Source organism: Podarcis tiliguerta (genome assembly GCF_965153285.1).
Source record: "Podarcis tiliguerta genome assembly, chromosome: 4".
Lineage (NCBI taxonomy): Eukaryota > Metazoa > Chordata > Lepidosauria > Squamata > Lacertidae > Podarcis > Podarcis tiliguerta.
The window spans coordinates 20,848,742-20,864,484 of NC_139537.1; the positions used below are offsets into that span (position 1 = coordinate 20,848,742).

General features: G+C 43.1%; 2 protein-coding genes across 2 annotated transcripts in view; one reads left to right on the forward strand and one right to left on the reverse strand.

The window, feature by feature from the left end:
- LOC310676843 (uncharacterized protein) overlaps nt 1-4,751 on the reverse strand; it is a gene marked incomplete at its 3' end in the record, with an annotated part of 37,345 nt that extends 32,594 nt beyond the window's left edge. The window contains exon 1 of the mRNA XM_083439021.1: nt 4,612-4,751. The remainder of the gene's footprint in view (nt 1-4,611) is intronic.
- Nucleotides 1-15,743, forward strand: part of AASDHPPT (aminoadipate-semialdehyde dehydrogenase-phosphopantetheinyl transferase) — a 536,215-nt gene that overhangs the window by 399,205 nt on the left and 121,267 nt on the right. The gene's annotated exons all lie outside the window — the stretch shown is intronic.

Sequence of the window (15,743 nt, forward strand, 5' to 3'; positions counted from 1 at the left end):
CAATACATGTTATCACCTGGATAAGAAATAAGGAAACAGAAGAGACCTCTCCAAGCTTCCTTGCTAAATACTGATCTGAAATGCATCTTACAATAACTGGCTCTGTGTTGGGGGAACCCAGGAGTGTGGGTTGGGGCAGGTGGAAACTGCATGGAAATTAATTCTTTAATCCCTTTTGGCTACTCTATCCAGCTTTCTCTTCTACTGGTTGCCTCTTTGCTGTCCCTTGGGAAAATAGAGAATATCTTAGTGCTCCATGAGAGAATCATCAAACTGTAGAGTTGGAAGGGATCCGAAGGGTCATCTAGCCTAGCCCCCTGCAATGCAGGAATCTCAGCTATAGCAACCAAGGCAGATGGCCAACCAACCTCTGCTTAAAAACCTCCAAGGAAGGAGAGTCCACAACCTCCCAAGAGAGAGCATTCCACTGTCGAATAGATCTTACTGTCAGAAAGTTTTTCCATATGTTTAGTCAGAATCTCCTTTTGTGTAACTTGAAACCATTAGCTTAAGAGGTACCCTCCAGATCAGGAAAAAACAAGCTTGTTCCTTCTTCCTTGTAACAGCCCTTGATATATTTGAAGATGTCTATCATATCACCTCTAAGCCTCCTCTTTTCCAGGCTAAACATACCTAGCTCCTTCAACTATTGCTCATAAGGCTTAGTTTCCAGATCAAAATGTCAGCTCATCAGTGCTTTAGACCAGCTTCCCTCTACCTGGTGTCTTCCTGATGTGGTGGACTAAAGCTTCTGTTACCTCCATGTGTTGTCCTGTGCTTATGGGAATTGTAGTCCAAAAGATCAGGAGCACACGAGCCTGAAGAAGCCTGCCTTAGAAAAGGTGGACTTCCCAGTTGTCTCATCGTGCCTGCACTCAGGACCAGGAAGCTTTCACAGATGGAATGGAGGTATATTTATAAACGGAATACACTGGACCCATATGGTTAGAATTCAACAATAGAATCGGCAGGATATATTTAATTGTGTTCAGCTGAGTTTGTGGCTGGTCCTTACTTTACCTTTATATTTGTGAGGCCTAATCATATTCCTTAAGGAAGGCTAACAAACAGAAGGCAGTGTGCCTCTTTTCTGTTCTTCCTTCAGGAAATATGCACACAGGAACAGGTGCATTTTATAAGACTTTTCATATCAGCAACGGTGGGTGGTATAAATTTTATATCCTTCTGTCATTAGATGAGTTATTTTGTCATTTTTTACCCTTGTTCCAATCTAATATGGCCTACATTTTGTTACACAGGTAATGTTGCATGTATGCATTCTCTTCACATTTTATTCACCTCATATGGAAATAGATGTAGACTGGGATTTTGTTTTATTTAATTTTGTTAGCTCAATGACTAATTCCTTGGGAAGGAAATGTGATGTATACTGGAACTACATCCGAATGTTGAGCAACTGTTGTTTTATGAGTGGATTCTTCTGCTATCAAGATTCAAATATATAAATGTTCATTAAGAAAAAAAATTACTCCTGTTACTTTCATGGTTGTTTAGATTTCCAGCTGTGTAACAGTTGCCCTAGTAATACTATCTTTTGCTACATTGCATTTCGCTGTTTTATCACAACCCTCCCTGTTGCGTTGTTGATGCACTCAGGTTTGGCAGCCCATGAATAAGTCAACATAATCCAAGATGTATCCTCCTCAAGAACTCAGAGAAAGGGCGAGAAGGTGCCACATTTGGTTCCATACTTCTTTCTAACAACAAAGCCAAGGAATGGAATATTTAAAGCTACTCACGGTCCTGTAGCAGATTGAATTTCTGAGCCATCCGTGCAAATGAGGCGGATGGCATTCAGAGATGTATCATCTCTAACGGGTGATTCTGATGTCCATGGCTGTACCTGGGGGAGAAGAAAAGCTGTGGTTGCAATAAGACCACATTTAAGAGCAAAGCACAGCATTTTCAGGAGGAATTTCACACAGACTAGATTGGCAGGCTGAATTTGACAGTATTGTGCAGAACTTGGATGGTTTGATTTGAAAAGGATCTCGTTTGACATGCCCCAAAAGGAACTAACTTCAGTTCAAGTTTGCCCCTTTACAAAATGAACTATTTCAGTTCACTGTTCACAGTTCAATTCAAGTTTGTCCAAATGTTCCTTGGGGAAAAAATATTTCAGCCTCCAGAAAGTCACAAGCTGTTGTGTTGAAGCATAAATTTTACTTAAGAAGACTAAGGAACCATCATTCCACACACAGCAGAATACGAATAGTTTGATTTCTTTCCCCTCAAAATTATGATATTTAAGCTTAAACGCCCAAAGGGTCCAAAGTGTAAATAACACATGTAAGAGAATGAACTTGAAGATGAACTAGAAATCTGCTTCAAAATGAACTGAATTCATTTTTCGTTCACCCGGCCATTACTATCTGCTGTAGTTGGCATGGTGCAATATCATCATCATCATCATCATGTATTAAATTTCTATACCACCCTTCATCTGAAGATCACAGGGTGGTTTACAATGTAAAAAAACAAAAATGCCAATCAGAGATCTTTCATCTTTTACCTTTACTCTGTCTTTCCCTGGGTCTACCTGGGGGAGAAGAGAAGCTGTGGCTGCAATAAGACCACATTTAAGAGCAAGCACTGCATTTTCAGGAGGAATTTCACACACACTAGATTGGCAGGCTGAATTTGACAGTATTGTACCAGAGCTTGGGTAGTTTGATTCGAAAAGGATCTCGTTTGGCATGCCCAAACTCCCCTTTACAAAATGAACTATTTCAGTTCACTGTTCAATTCAAGTTTGTCCTTGGCAAAAAAAATAAAAAAATAAAAATCAGCCTCCCAAATGTCACAAGCTGTTGTGTTGAAGCATAAATTTTACTTAAGAAGACCAAGGGACCATCATTCCACACACAGCAGAATGCAAATCATTTGATTTCTTTCCCCTCAAAATGATGATATTTAAGCTTAAATCCCCAAAGGGTCCAAGGTGTAAATAACACATGTAAGAGAATGAACTTGAAGATCACAGGGTGGATTACAATATAAAAAAACAAAAATGCATGCCATAATAAGAAACAAAAACAATTCCCCCAACAGTTTAATTAGCCAAGGGACAGAGAAGAGGAATGCTTTTGCCATGGACCCAAATATATGTAACGGTGGTGCCAGGCAAGCCTCTCTGGGGAGAACATTCCACAAGTGAGGAGCCACCACATAAAAGGCCAGTTTCTCTGGGCCTCTTGCGGAGAAGGCACATGAAGAAGAACCACAGAAGCTGAAGACCTTAGGTGTGCCACCAGTACATTATGAGGGCATAATGACCTCACCACCAAGCAACTTAGTCAGATGGTGTCAGCTGCGTCCCATTGCTGAGAGAGGGAGAGAGCATGGAGGAGGAGGAGGTAATTAGACAGGAATGCAGAACGAGGGAGGAGCAGCCTAGTTGCAGTAGAAGCCTGAGCTCCGAGAACAAGGAGAAGGAAGGGGGGAGTTCAAGGGAGAAGACACAGTTTAAGTTCAGACTCACAGGGAGGCCCATCCCATAACGCATAGGCTCAGAAGAATTAATGAGAGGCGTGAACAGGAAAGGAAGCGAAAGGAGGGCTTGAAATGAGGAAAGAGGAATGGGCAGAACTCAGACTCGGCAACAGCTAATTTGGAAGCAGACGCTGAGTGACTGAGGTCCAGAGTGATTTGTGTGTTTTGGGCAATAAACCTGAGTTAATTACTGCCAGAGTTGTCTCGCTTCTCTGGAAGAGACCCAACCATTACAGATGGAAGGTCAGGTGAGCAGAGCCGCCCCAGGACTCTGTCTGTTGATGCTTATTGTCACAGCTACATGGCACCAAGGTGCCTGAAAAGGAGGACACAAGGAGGTATCTACCTTCAATCTGAATCCTTTTGCATATCCTTGGCGACAGAATTCTATGGGTCCCCATTCACCCCACGGCGATCCATTTGGCACTGAGAGTTCTTTGGTAGCATTTCGGGGTTGTGCATCTGAGAGGTAGGTGGAGAAGATCAAGAAGAGCGCAGTACCTATAAAGAGGGCCATGGAAGGTAGCTCACCGCAGATCTAGCAACAAAAGCACAAGTGGGAAAATAATAGCCATGAGAATGTTGAACCCTGAATCCTGTTTTTCACAATATGTGGTTGCTTTTGGCTCATTTTGGCTTTTCTAATCATAGTTTGATTCCTATGAGAAACCCAGGAGTTATTTGGGCTGGGACCAGGACAAAATTCACTAGGCAAGCAGGAAACGCTTTTAGAAAAAGTGAATGGTAGAACAATAATGGATAGGTTTTACCTAACCCCTGAGTAATTATTATTGCTTCTCAGGAATTCCTAAACATTGTTAAGAACAGTTTATCCAAAGTGACTCACAACAATAAAAACATACAAGTTTATTACTAAAACCTAAAACAGAATAGAGTCACAAAAATAACAATAAAAAGACTCCACAATCCAACTTTCATCGCATGAGTGAGAAGCCCAATCACACCATGTGAGTCTTGAATGCCTTTCAAGATGCCTGAAGGTGAGTCACCCTTGGGTGGAGCCAGCACAGAAAAGACCCTGCAAATGATAATTTTAATATTATTATTACTGCTGCTGCTGCTACAAGTACTACTCACCTTTTGGGAATAACAGCACAGCTGGAATTTATTTATTGTTGTTGTTTTCTTTTCTTGCTTTACCTCATTCAGTTCTGGCCACTGCCTAAGCTTGTCTAATTATGAACAGGAGGCAGCCCTTGCCCTCCTTTCTCCCTTCAGCAAGCTGCTTCATGCAGTGTCTCACTGCAGTCAATTATCCTATGTGGGAAAGAGTTTGAGCTGAGCTGCATATATTAATGTGGGCAGCAACCAGGAACAGGAACATGAGATGTGGGAGTTTCCCTCCTGAGAAGTACCTGCCATGCTCTGCAGCTCCATGACTGGATAGAACTGGACAGTGTAAAGCTCAAGCCTTTCTTCAAGGCACTAAAATAATTATAACAGCAACCATAAAACCCCTGGCCAGATCTAAAATGCAATATTAAACAGTCACAGGAATAGAGAGAGTCCTGAAAAAATATATCTGGGGTGTCAAAGGTCAGCGTGAAGAGTCTTGTGGCATTCGGGAGCCTAAATGGACGAGTACCAAGGCTTTCAAGAACCAAGGTACAGCCATAGCCTGTGGTAGTCGCCAAGCCTGCTATTTTAAATTACCCTTAATGTAATGGTACAGCTCACAGACCTATGCAGTGTATTGATGTCATACGTCGATGGTCTAAGGCATTACAATTTAGGCAACTTAAGATGGCAGGCTGAGTAGCAACCATCATAGATACCAAGCTTATCTCCCACCTTTACTTTCTTGGGCTCCATGATCACTGCAGATGGTGACATCATCCATGAAATTAAAAGACGCCTGCTTCTTGGGAGAAAGGCGATGACAAACCTAGACAGCATCTTAAAAAGCAGAGACATCACCTTGCCAACAAAGGTCCATGTAGTTAAAGCCATGGTTTTCCCAGTAGTGATGTGTGGAAGTGAGAGCTGGACCATAAAGAAGGCTGATCGCCAAAGAATGGATGCTTTTGAACTATGGTGCTAGAGGGGACTCTTGAGAGTCCCATGGGCTGCAAGAAGATCAAACCTATCGATTCTTAAGGAAATCAGCCCTGAGTGCTCACTGGAAGGACAGATCATGAAGCTGAGGCTCCAATAATTTGGCCACCTCATGAGAAGAGAAGACTCCCTGGAAAAGACCCTGATGGTGTGAAAGATGGAGGGCACAAGGAGAAGGGGACGACAGAGGACAAGATGGTTGGATAGTGCTCTCGAAGCTACCAGCATGAGTTTGACCAAACTGTGGGAGGCAGTGGAAGACAGGAGTGCCTGGCGTGCTCTGGTCCATGGGGACACGAAGAGTTGGCCACGACTAAACGACTAATCAACAACAATTGTCCACTTAAGGTCTAGGAGTTAGTTTTAGATATGATATGACATTGATATGATGCCAATAGCCCCTCCAAAGCTGGTGCTGACTATGCTTTAATTGACTCTGGATTCTCTACTTCTTCATTGCTGAAATGGATCCTTGAAATTGACCTTTTGAAAGCAAGGGACAGAGTGTATAACTGCTGACATTAATACAGTCGTACCTTGGTTCTCGAACGTGATCTGTTCTGGAAGTCCATTTGACTTCTGAAAGCATTCGAAAATCAAGGTGTGGCTTCCAATTGGCTGCAGGAGCTTCCTACACTCAAGCAGGCATTCGGCTTCCAAGAAACGTTTGAAAACTGGAACACTTCCTTCTAGGTTTTTGATGTTCAGGAGCCAAAACGTACGAGTACCAAGGCATTTGAGAACCAAAGTACAACTGTATCTGAAACATTCCAGTGCCATGACTTCTTGAAACTAACTGATGAAATTAATAGCTGAAACTAACTATAGCCACTTAATGGCCGAAACTAACTGGTGAAACTAATGGTTGAAACGAACTGATGAAATGAACTGATGAAACTAATAGTTAAAACAAGCTGGCGAAACTAACTACAGCTGTTTAATGGCTGGATCTAACTGGTGAAACTTATGGCCAAAACAGACTTCTAAAGCTAACTGCTGAAACTAATGACCGAGATAATCTGATACATTGTTTTTCTATAAAATATTTTTCCGTGGAAATGAATTGATGGATTTATTGATGATTCTGAACAAATCCCTTCTCTTTTTAATGAAGATAAAATATATTTTATTTTATTTGAAACATTATAAATTATATTATATTTAACTGTTACCTAACTTTATTTAACTTTTTTGCTCTAACATAAAAACCAAGCACTGGTATTAAAATTGGGAAAATGCACTGAAGATTATACATTGTTGGTATAAGCATTTCTCTAAGTTGAATAAAATCCTCAAGGGCTAGACAGTTTTAACTTAATTACAGGGAATTACACACTTAAGGAGAGGATGGAAGGGCGTTTCTTGTTAGTGTTATGTATTTCTTGTTAGTGTTATGTAATTCTGTATAAGTTTGAAAAATGAATAAAACAAATTTTTTTGAAATGCCCACTTTCCCCTAATATATGCATTATTGTAAACAAGGTTTGGTTGAAAAACTGCACCAACAAATTCAGAAAAGTGTAAATTTTGATAGATAGTTGTGTGTTTTGCACATTTCAAATGCAGTATTAAACAGACACAGGAACAGGGTGAGTCCTCAAAATATATATCTGGGTATTACAGGCCAGCGTGAAGAGGAGTGTCTTCAGTATGTGGTGAAAACTATAGTGAAGGTGCCAAACACACTTCCCGGGGAGAAAATTCTACAGCCCTAGAGCTGTAGAATGGATCAAAAAATAATATCACAATGCCTTTGTTGTTGTTGTTTAGTCGTTCAGTCGTGTCCGACTCTTCGTGACCCCATGGACCAGAGCACGCCAGGCACTCCTGTCTTCCACTGCCACCCGCAGTTTGGTCAGATTCATGTTTGTAGCTTCGAGAACACTGTCTAACCATCTCGTCCTCTGTCGTCCCCTTCTCCTTGTGCCCTCCATCTTTCCCAACATCAGGGTCTTTTCCAGTGAGTCTTCTCTTCTCATGAGGTGGCCAAAGTATTGGAGCCTCAGCTTCACAATCTGTCCTCCCAGTGAGCACTCAGGGCTGATTTCCTTAAGAATGGATGCGTTTGATCTTCTTGCAGTCCATGGGACTCTCAAGAGTCTCCTCCAGCACCATAATTCAAAAGCGTCAATTCTTCGGCGATCAGCCTTCTTTATGGTCCAGCTCTCACTTCCATACATCACTACACAATGCCTTTATAAAACTCTATTGTGTTTGATACGTAGTTCTCCCATAATACTGGAACCCAGGGATGATGATGATGATGATGATGATTACTTACTTCCCCAGCCAATCTGGGCGGCTTCCAACAGAACATTAAAAACAGAATAGAACTTTAAACATTAAAAACTTCCCTAAACAGCTCTGCCTTCAGAAGCCTTCTTAAAGTCAGATAGTTGTTTATTTCCTTGACATCTGATGGGAGGGCGTTCCACAGGGCAGGCGCCACTACCAAGAAGGCCCTCTGCCTGGTTCCCTGCAATCTCACTTCTCTCAGTGAGGGAACCACCAGAAGGTCCTCGGAGCTGGACCTCGGTGTTAAATAATGTTGTTAAATATCCTGTGATGGTCACCCAGCCTGCTGTTTTAAGTTACCCTTAATGTAATGGTACAGTTCACAGACCTATGCAATGTATTGATGTCATACATCGGTGCTCCAAGGCATTACAATTTAGGCAACTTAAGATGGCAGGCTGGGTGGCAACCATGATGGACACCCAGCTTAACTCCACCTATTGTCAACTTAAGGTCTAGGAGTTAGTTTTAGAGGGTAATGGGTGACGTACCTGGAAACCAATAGAGAAAGCAGATGATGTCTGCCATGGTTGCCACAAGCAGGGCTGGTTGGGATGAGCACATGGACATGATACCAATGGCGCCTCCACAGCTGGTGCTGACTCTGCTTTAACTGATCTGGATTCTCTACTTCTTCATTGCTGGAAAGGACCCTTGAAATTGACTTTTTGAAAACAAGGGCCAGAATGTATAAGTGCAGAAACTAATACAGTGGCACCTTGGTTTACAAACTTAATCCGTTCCTAAAGTCCGTTCTTAAACCAAAGCGTTCATAAACCAAGGTTTGCTTTCCCACAGTAGTGGGTTACTCAATTTACAAATGGAACACACCCAACAGGAAGTGGAACATGTTCCGCTTCCAAGGCAAAGTTCACAAACCAAAACACCTACTTCCGGCTTTGCAGTGTTCTTAATCTAAAGCTGTTCTTAAACCAAGATACTACTGTATCTGAATCCTCATGGTGCCATGACCTCTTGAAACTAACTGGTGAAATTAATAGCTGAAACTAACAACAGCCAATTAATGACTAGAACTAACTGCTGAAACTAATTGCTGGAACTAACTATTTAATGGCTGGAACTAACTGGTGAAACTAATGGTTGAAACGAACTGATGAAATGAACTGATGAACTATTTAATGGCTGGAACTATTTAATGGCTGGAACTAACTGGTGAAACTAATGGTTGAAACGAACTGATGAAATGAACTGATGAAATAAATAGTTAAAACTAGCTAGTGAAACTAACTACAGCTACTTAATGGCTGGATCTAACTGGCAAAACTAATGGCTGAAACAGACTTTTGAAGTTAACAGCTGAAAGTAATGGCTGAAATTGTCTGATATATATATATATTGCTAAAAAATAATTTTCTGTAGAAATGAATTGATAGATTTATTGATGAGTCTGAACAAATCCCTTTTCTATTTAATGAAGATGAAATATTTCTAATTTAATCTGAAACATTATAAATCATATGTTACCTCACTTTATTTAACTTTTTTGCTGTAACATAAAAACCAAGCACCGTTTCTACAAGGAACTGGACCAAGCTATCCGAAGGGTCCCACCTATTCCTGCTGGGAGATTTCAGTGCCAGAGCTGGGAATGGTCATCACAAGTGGGACAACTGCATAGGCTACTGTGGTATTGGCAGAACAGACAAAGACTTCTTGAGCTGTGCTCAGATCACAGCCTCTGAATCATGAACATGTTCTTCTCTACCAAGACAAAACATAGAGTGTCTTGGAAACATCCAAGGTCAGGCCACTGGCACCAGCTGGATTTGATGACATACTACAGCTTTTTACTTATAACAGCATTAAAAATGAGATTGCTGTTAGTGTTATATAATTCTGCTTCAGTTTGAAAAATCAATAAATCAGGTCCTCTTCATGGAGGGCATGTGTTGTGGTGAGATCACCAAGACTGACCTCACTGTTGTGGGTGGAAACGTTTGGATAGCCACAACTACCCGATTGGGTCCCCCGGTTGCTGGGATGATTCTGGCCAATGGGGTTCTGAGAACGAACAATCGGGGGACCTATTTATAACGCTGCACGTTGCGTCGCGCTTCCTCTTAGCGCCTCGTGCATCGGATCACCCAAAGCTGTCAGAGCGCTAAGTATCCAGTGAGAAGCCTTTTCAATGGAGAGATCTTCCATTTGTCTGTTTAAATCTAATTTTTACCCTCTTCTTTCTCCTTCCCCCTATTTAGTATAATTCCCTTAATTTGGCTCCTTTCTCTCCCCTTCCCCCCTCCCGTACCCGACAGGGGTTGCCTCATCGGGGTGCTTTTTTCTAGGATCTCCCTGTAGCTTCCTCTTATGTTTACATTGAAGCTGCAGCAGCCTTTTTTGTTGGCTTTACAGCTTTGGCTTACCAAACTTGCTGCATTCACCCCAGCCAACCTGGGGTTGTTTGGGGCAGCTTCTTTCATAGCTTTTATTTTCCCTTTCTCGTTTTAGCGTCTGGTTTCCGTCCTATGCAGGCAGTCCTGGCAGTATCCTTAATTGCTTCTGCCTTTTGATTGGGCTGATCGCCATTCAGGGCATGCCCCTCACACCCGGTATAGCGGGAGCGCTCCAGTGGGCCTTGGCTCTTGTTGGTTGCCATTTTGGACGGTTTCTCTCCAGCGTTTTGGCGTTAGCGCCATTTTGATTGCTTCCTTCTTGCTGGTTGCCATCTTGGGTGTGGGGCCCTTCAGCACTTAAGCAGGAGCACCATTTTGTTTTACGGCCTAGTCAGTGTTTCCTTATAGCCTTTGTATAGGCTTGGGACCTGGGTGCTTTGTCCTTTTTTACCCCTTTGCTTTAAGGCTTCGGCTGCCTCCTGCAGGCCTGTTTTCAATAATGCCTCCAAAAATAATCCAGGATGTGGTTCTTCCTCCTAAGAGGTTAATAAGGGGACCATCCCCCTCACTCCGCTCATCGCAGCCTCCCTTGATCCCTGAGCAGGTGGCCAGGCACCTTGAGTCCATCATTTCGGGTCTGGCTGGTGATCCCCGTGCCACATCAAGCTTCTCAGCTGAACTTAATGGCCTTTTGCAGTGTCTTGGTGCCCCTTCCGAGTCTCACCCAGGCCCATCCTCATCTTCAATTGTTGAGGCTCTTGGCCCTTCTGATTCTAGTGGGGAAGGCAAAGGGTTTGATCCTTCTGGGGCCTTATTTAATGAGTCACAATTTTACAGGATTCCCATCCCTACTTCGTGCAGGGGTGCCCCAGGAGTTTGGACACTTCGGTCTAGCCCTCTCACCAGGGTTGGGAGTCTCGTTCCAACCCTTTGCCCCCATGCCCCCCACACTAGGTCCATTGAGTTGGGGTTTGTGTCCTTTGGTACCACGCGAGGTGTGGGTGAGGCGAGTCTCTCACATATTTCTAGTTCCTCACAGATTATGGCAGTGTCTTCGCACCAGGCTCCTTGTGCGGCCACCTCTGAGGCGGGTGAGCTTCCAGTTCCTCATGTGCCTTCCAGGGCTGGAAAATGCCACTGGAGTGCCATTCTCGTCGGAGAGGCAAGAGGAGCAAGAACAGGGATACCACCTCACCTTCAGGTACTTCTTCCACAAGCTCCGATGATGATGTGGAGGCCAATATGGCCCTTTATTGGGGCCAGGGCGAATCGCAGGGACAATTCCCCCTTTATTGGGGCCAGGTATGGTGCGGCCTTGGAAGTGAAGGATGGTGTTTTGGTTAAGGATGTTAAAGTCTCCACCAACTCAACCAGGGATATTATCCCCGGTTGCCATCTTGTCTTTTTCTCATGGCCTCAGGTTGAGTTCCCGCATCCAGATGGACTTGGAGGAGTTGGCTGTTGCCTTCCCAGGACTCAAAAGTTTCAGGTCGCAATTGCTCCAGCGACGTGTATGGTGCAGTAGCCACTGCCCAGCTGCCACCGAGTGGGCAAGAATGTGCATGGATTGCGCTGTGGCCAGGAAAGTTCTGGGCCTGGGAGGCACTATTATCCGCCATGCAGGCATTACCTTCACGGATGCGGCCTTGTATAGGCCTGATGGTATGCATCTTTCCAATGCCGGAAATGATGTTTGGCTGACCAGGGTGTCAGAGGGGTTAAAGGGTTGGTTACAGTTGTGAGTGCTTTGGTGGCGAGCGTGGGTATTCATGTGGCAGTTAGGCATTGGTTCAAGGTGTGGTGGAGGGGAGGTTTTCACACCTGCCCCTCCAGTGTGCATAGGGTATTCCATTAAAGGAATCCAGGTGTTCACCATGCTTTTGTCCGATCCCATTTCAGGGGTTAGGGCCATGCCAGAGCACCTGTGAGAATGTTGGGGTGAATGTGCATCCACAGTAGGGCTCCCTCAGGGTGTTTACTTTTACTGACATTTTGTAATCAATAAAGTTGTGGCCAAAATTATGCCAAAAACCTTAAACTAATATTGGCGTCATTTGTGTCTTTCTTGGGAGGTCTCAGCAGTCTTCACAAGCAAAACATAATTTTTAGAATGCACACGTTCCCTAATATATGCATTTTTGTAAACACTGTTTAGCTGGAGAACTCCACCAACAAATTCAGACATTGTCATTTAATGTTTTCATTTTTTTGCATCCGGTCCACCAAGAGGGGGACACAGCAGGTACTTCTATCCTAGGCCTAGACACTGAGCTTCCACTTTAAAGTAACCACAAAGTCTCTAGACCTTGTAGAATGAGAGTTATGAATGAAAATGTGCAGTGTCCATTCAACACAAAAAGGAATACATGAGTCTGCTCCTACTATTTAGTGTTTTCAGCCAATGAGTGAAGTCACAGCTATGATTCACAAATGCCGTGAAGAAGTTAAATACAGTCACACATGCATCAGCAAAGACTTTTAAAAAGGTCCAAAATGATCCAGGAAGTTTCTTATCCACACAATGTAGAAGGAACTCCCAGATTCATTTTAAAGCAATGGCTAATGGGAGTTGTAGTCCAAGTATTTGGATGCCACTGGATGGACAAAGGCTTCTATGTGGTTATGCGCTTGTTGCTCTTCCACATGATTCTTTTGTTGGTCTTCTTTCTAGAATTGAGGAACTGGTCTCAAAAAAAAGGACACACACTCATATTTGCTTAGCATTTAATTGTGGTTAAATTCCAGGTCAGCAAACTATTAGAACAAGCTTCATCTACAGCAGTAAAACTTAACATCATTAAGTGCTGTATCATCACCTTCTCCTTGATCAGGTTGTACTTTGTCTGCAGCCCACATATGGTACCAGAAAAGCAGGTGCTAACGCTGACATAATAGCCCCAGCATATTCAATTAGCAAATATTCCTCTCCCATTTTCACATTTGAAGTAGACGTTGTTGGCTGCTGTATTAGCCACTCCATCCTTGGGAGGTTCCACTCTCAAAGGCAACCAGGTGGTCATGGTCACAGTGCTGAGACTTATCCCAGTCTCCCCAACTATGGAAGAAGACCATGGTAGCAATGTTGTGATAAATCAACACATACACTTTCTTGTGTTGGAGGCTCTCCAGAAAAACTAGTAGCTGATATACAGAGAGAGAGAGAGAGAGAGAGAGAGTAGATATATAAACAATATTGCAATAAAACTGCATCTCTTGTTAAGGAATTTTAACCATCTCAGCCACCCTCCACAGTTTTCCATTTTATTTTCAATCCAGTACTTAACATTTCATGCCTACAGAGCATCTTCAGTTCTCATTTTATTGTTCTTTGCTGGTGAGTTTGATTACCTTAGGATTGTTGTTTTTTAGTTTAAAAGATATTTTGTCCTCCTGGAAATCTCAGCAAGTCCCTGAGAGTACAGGTATCTTCCACCTGATTTTAATAGAGTTTGAGTGTTAACTCAATTAAAAATTCTTGGTATATTGGTTGGCTACCATATAACAATATCTCTTCTACATTGACTCTACGATTTTGACATTCACTTTTGCTGAATGTGTTAGAAAGGGGATTGTCTGAATGTGTGCATACTGATCAGCTTCATTAAAGGGAGATTTCTTCAGGATACTAAGGAGAATACTTGGTATAACTATTGCAAAGAAACAAAATTGCTGACACAGAAAAGGCTTTTGATAAATTAGAATGGACTTTCATGAAATGAGTGGGTCTTGGAAGGCAAGGTTTAACTTCGTCAGACCTACTCTAAGAAAACTAACTGCTAAATTAAAAAGAAATGTTTTTATTTATAAAGCAACATGTATTTCTAGCTTACTAGAACAAATAACTTCTGAACTGTAAAAACGGTAATCCCTGTTAAATAGCTACCATTTTTCCTACACTTCTCATGCTGGATGCCAAAAGGTATTCTGTGATTGACTCAGGAAACCCTCAAGGCCAAGCTGCTACTCTGCGCTGGTGGAATTGTGTTGTGACTCCTCACTAGCTGCGCTTTTCACCATAGTTTACTGGAAGATTATACAATATGTTTGTTAACTTTTTGTTGAATGAGACTTGGGTTCCTTCTATGAAGCTGGGAATTACTGAGAGTGGTTTCTGTAGCTGTTCTGGAAGCAAAAATAATTCATAAGACATTTCTGGCAGCCCTTCACCTGAAAGCTACAAGGTCATAGGTAAAGGTAAAGGGACCCCTGACCATTAGGTCCAGTCGTGACCGACTCTGGGGTTGGGGCGCTCATCTCACTTTATAAGCTGAGGGAGCCAGCGTACAGTCATGTGGCCAGCATGACTAAACCGCTTCTGGCGAACCAGAGCAGTGCACGGAAATGCCATTTACCTTCCTGCCAGAGCGGTACCTATTTATCTACTTGCACTTTGACATCCTTTCGAACTGCTAGGTTTGCAGGAGCAGGGACCGAGCAATGAGAGCTCACCCTGTCGCGGGGATTCGAACCGCCGACCTTCTGATAGGCAAGTCCTAGGCTCTGTGGTTTAACCCACAGTGCCACCCGCGTCATAGTAGGAGAGAAATCTAAAGAATACTCATGTTCCTGGTGTAGACTCATTTATTGCACCATTAGTGCAATGGAGACGGAAATTATTGAGAGCTGTATTATCCTCATGTGGTTCAGTACCTTGAGGTTTCTGCAGCTGATGGCGAACAGAAAAAAGAGGTTGTGAACAACCTGCTGCTGCAAGCCAGGACTCCGACAATGCCAAAGTTTGTGTTGGCAAAGCAAGTGTTTTCTGTTTGACTGTTCCATACTCACTGGTTTGAGCCTGAATAAGCAGTGTAGGCTTTGTCCACTGCTGTGGTTTTCAACTTTTTTGAGTCTATGGCTCCCTTGACCAGCCATATTTTTTCTGTGACTCCTCTGTGGAATCCAGTTACATTGGGGTTCAGGACACGTGTGAAAATATCACCTCTAAAAATATGGGTTGTCCTATTTTAAAAAGTGACAGGCTGCTTTTAGAAAATCCTGCCCCCTGGAGGCCATTTTCAATGGACAAATCCCAGCTAAGTCAGGGAAATTATGGACGTACAGTATGACAGCCCTATCAGAACATCAACTGCCATGGAAGAACAGTGGGACTGTGCACTCACTGCCAGTTTCTGGGCTTCAAAAGGCATCTGAGAAGTCACTCTGAGTAACAGGATGCTTGACCAGATAGACCTGTTGTACAATGCAGCAGGCTTCTTCTTACATTCTTCTGTATCCATTCATCCTTCTCTGTCCTCTCTCCAATCCTATGGTTGGCCTCCTATCCAGCAGCCATGATGGAATTGCCACAGCAGAGATTGTTCTGTGTGTGACTTTAGCATTCATTCTGTTATTAGTAAGTCAGCAGACCAGGAGGGCTGGCTGAGGTTTTGCTTAACAACCAAGCAAAGTGGCACGACACTCACTGAGGTAGCGAGCGCTCTGATTGGCTGTGTAGTTCTGTGGGAGTTCCCCCCTGTTATATATAGTTCATAGCCTTCCTGCTAC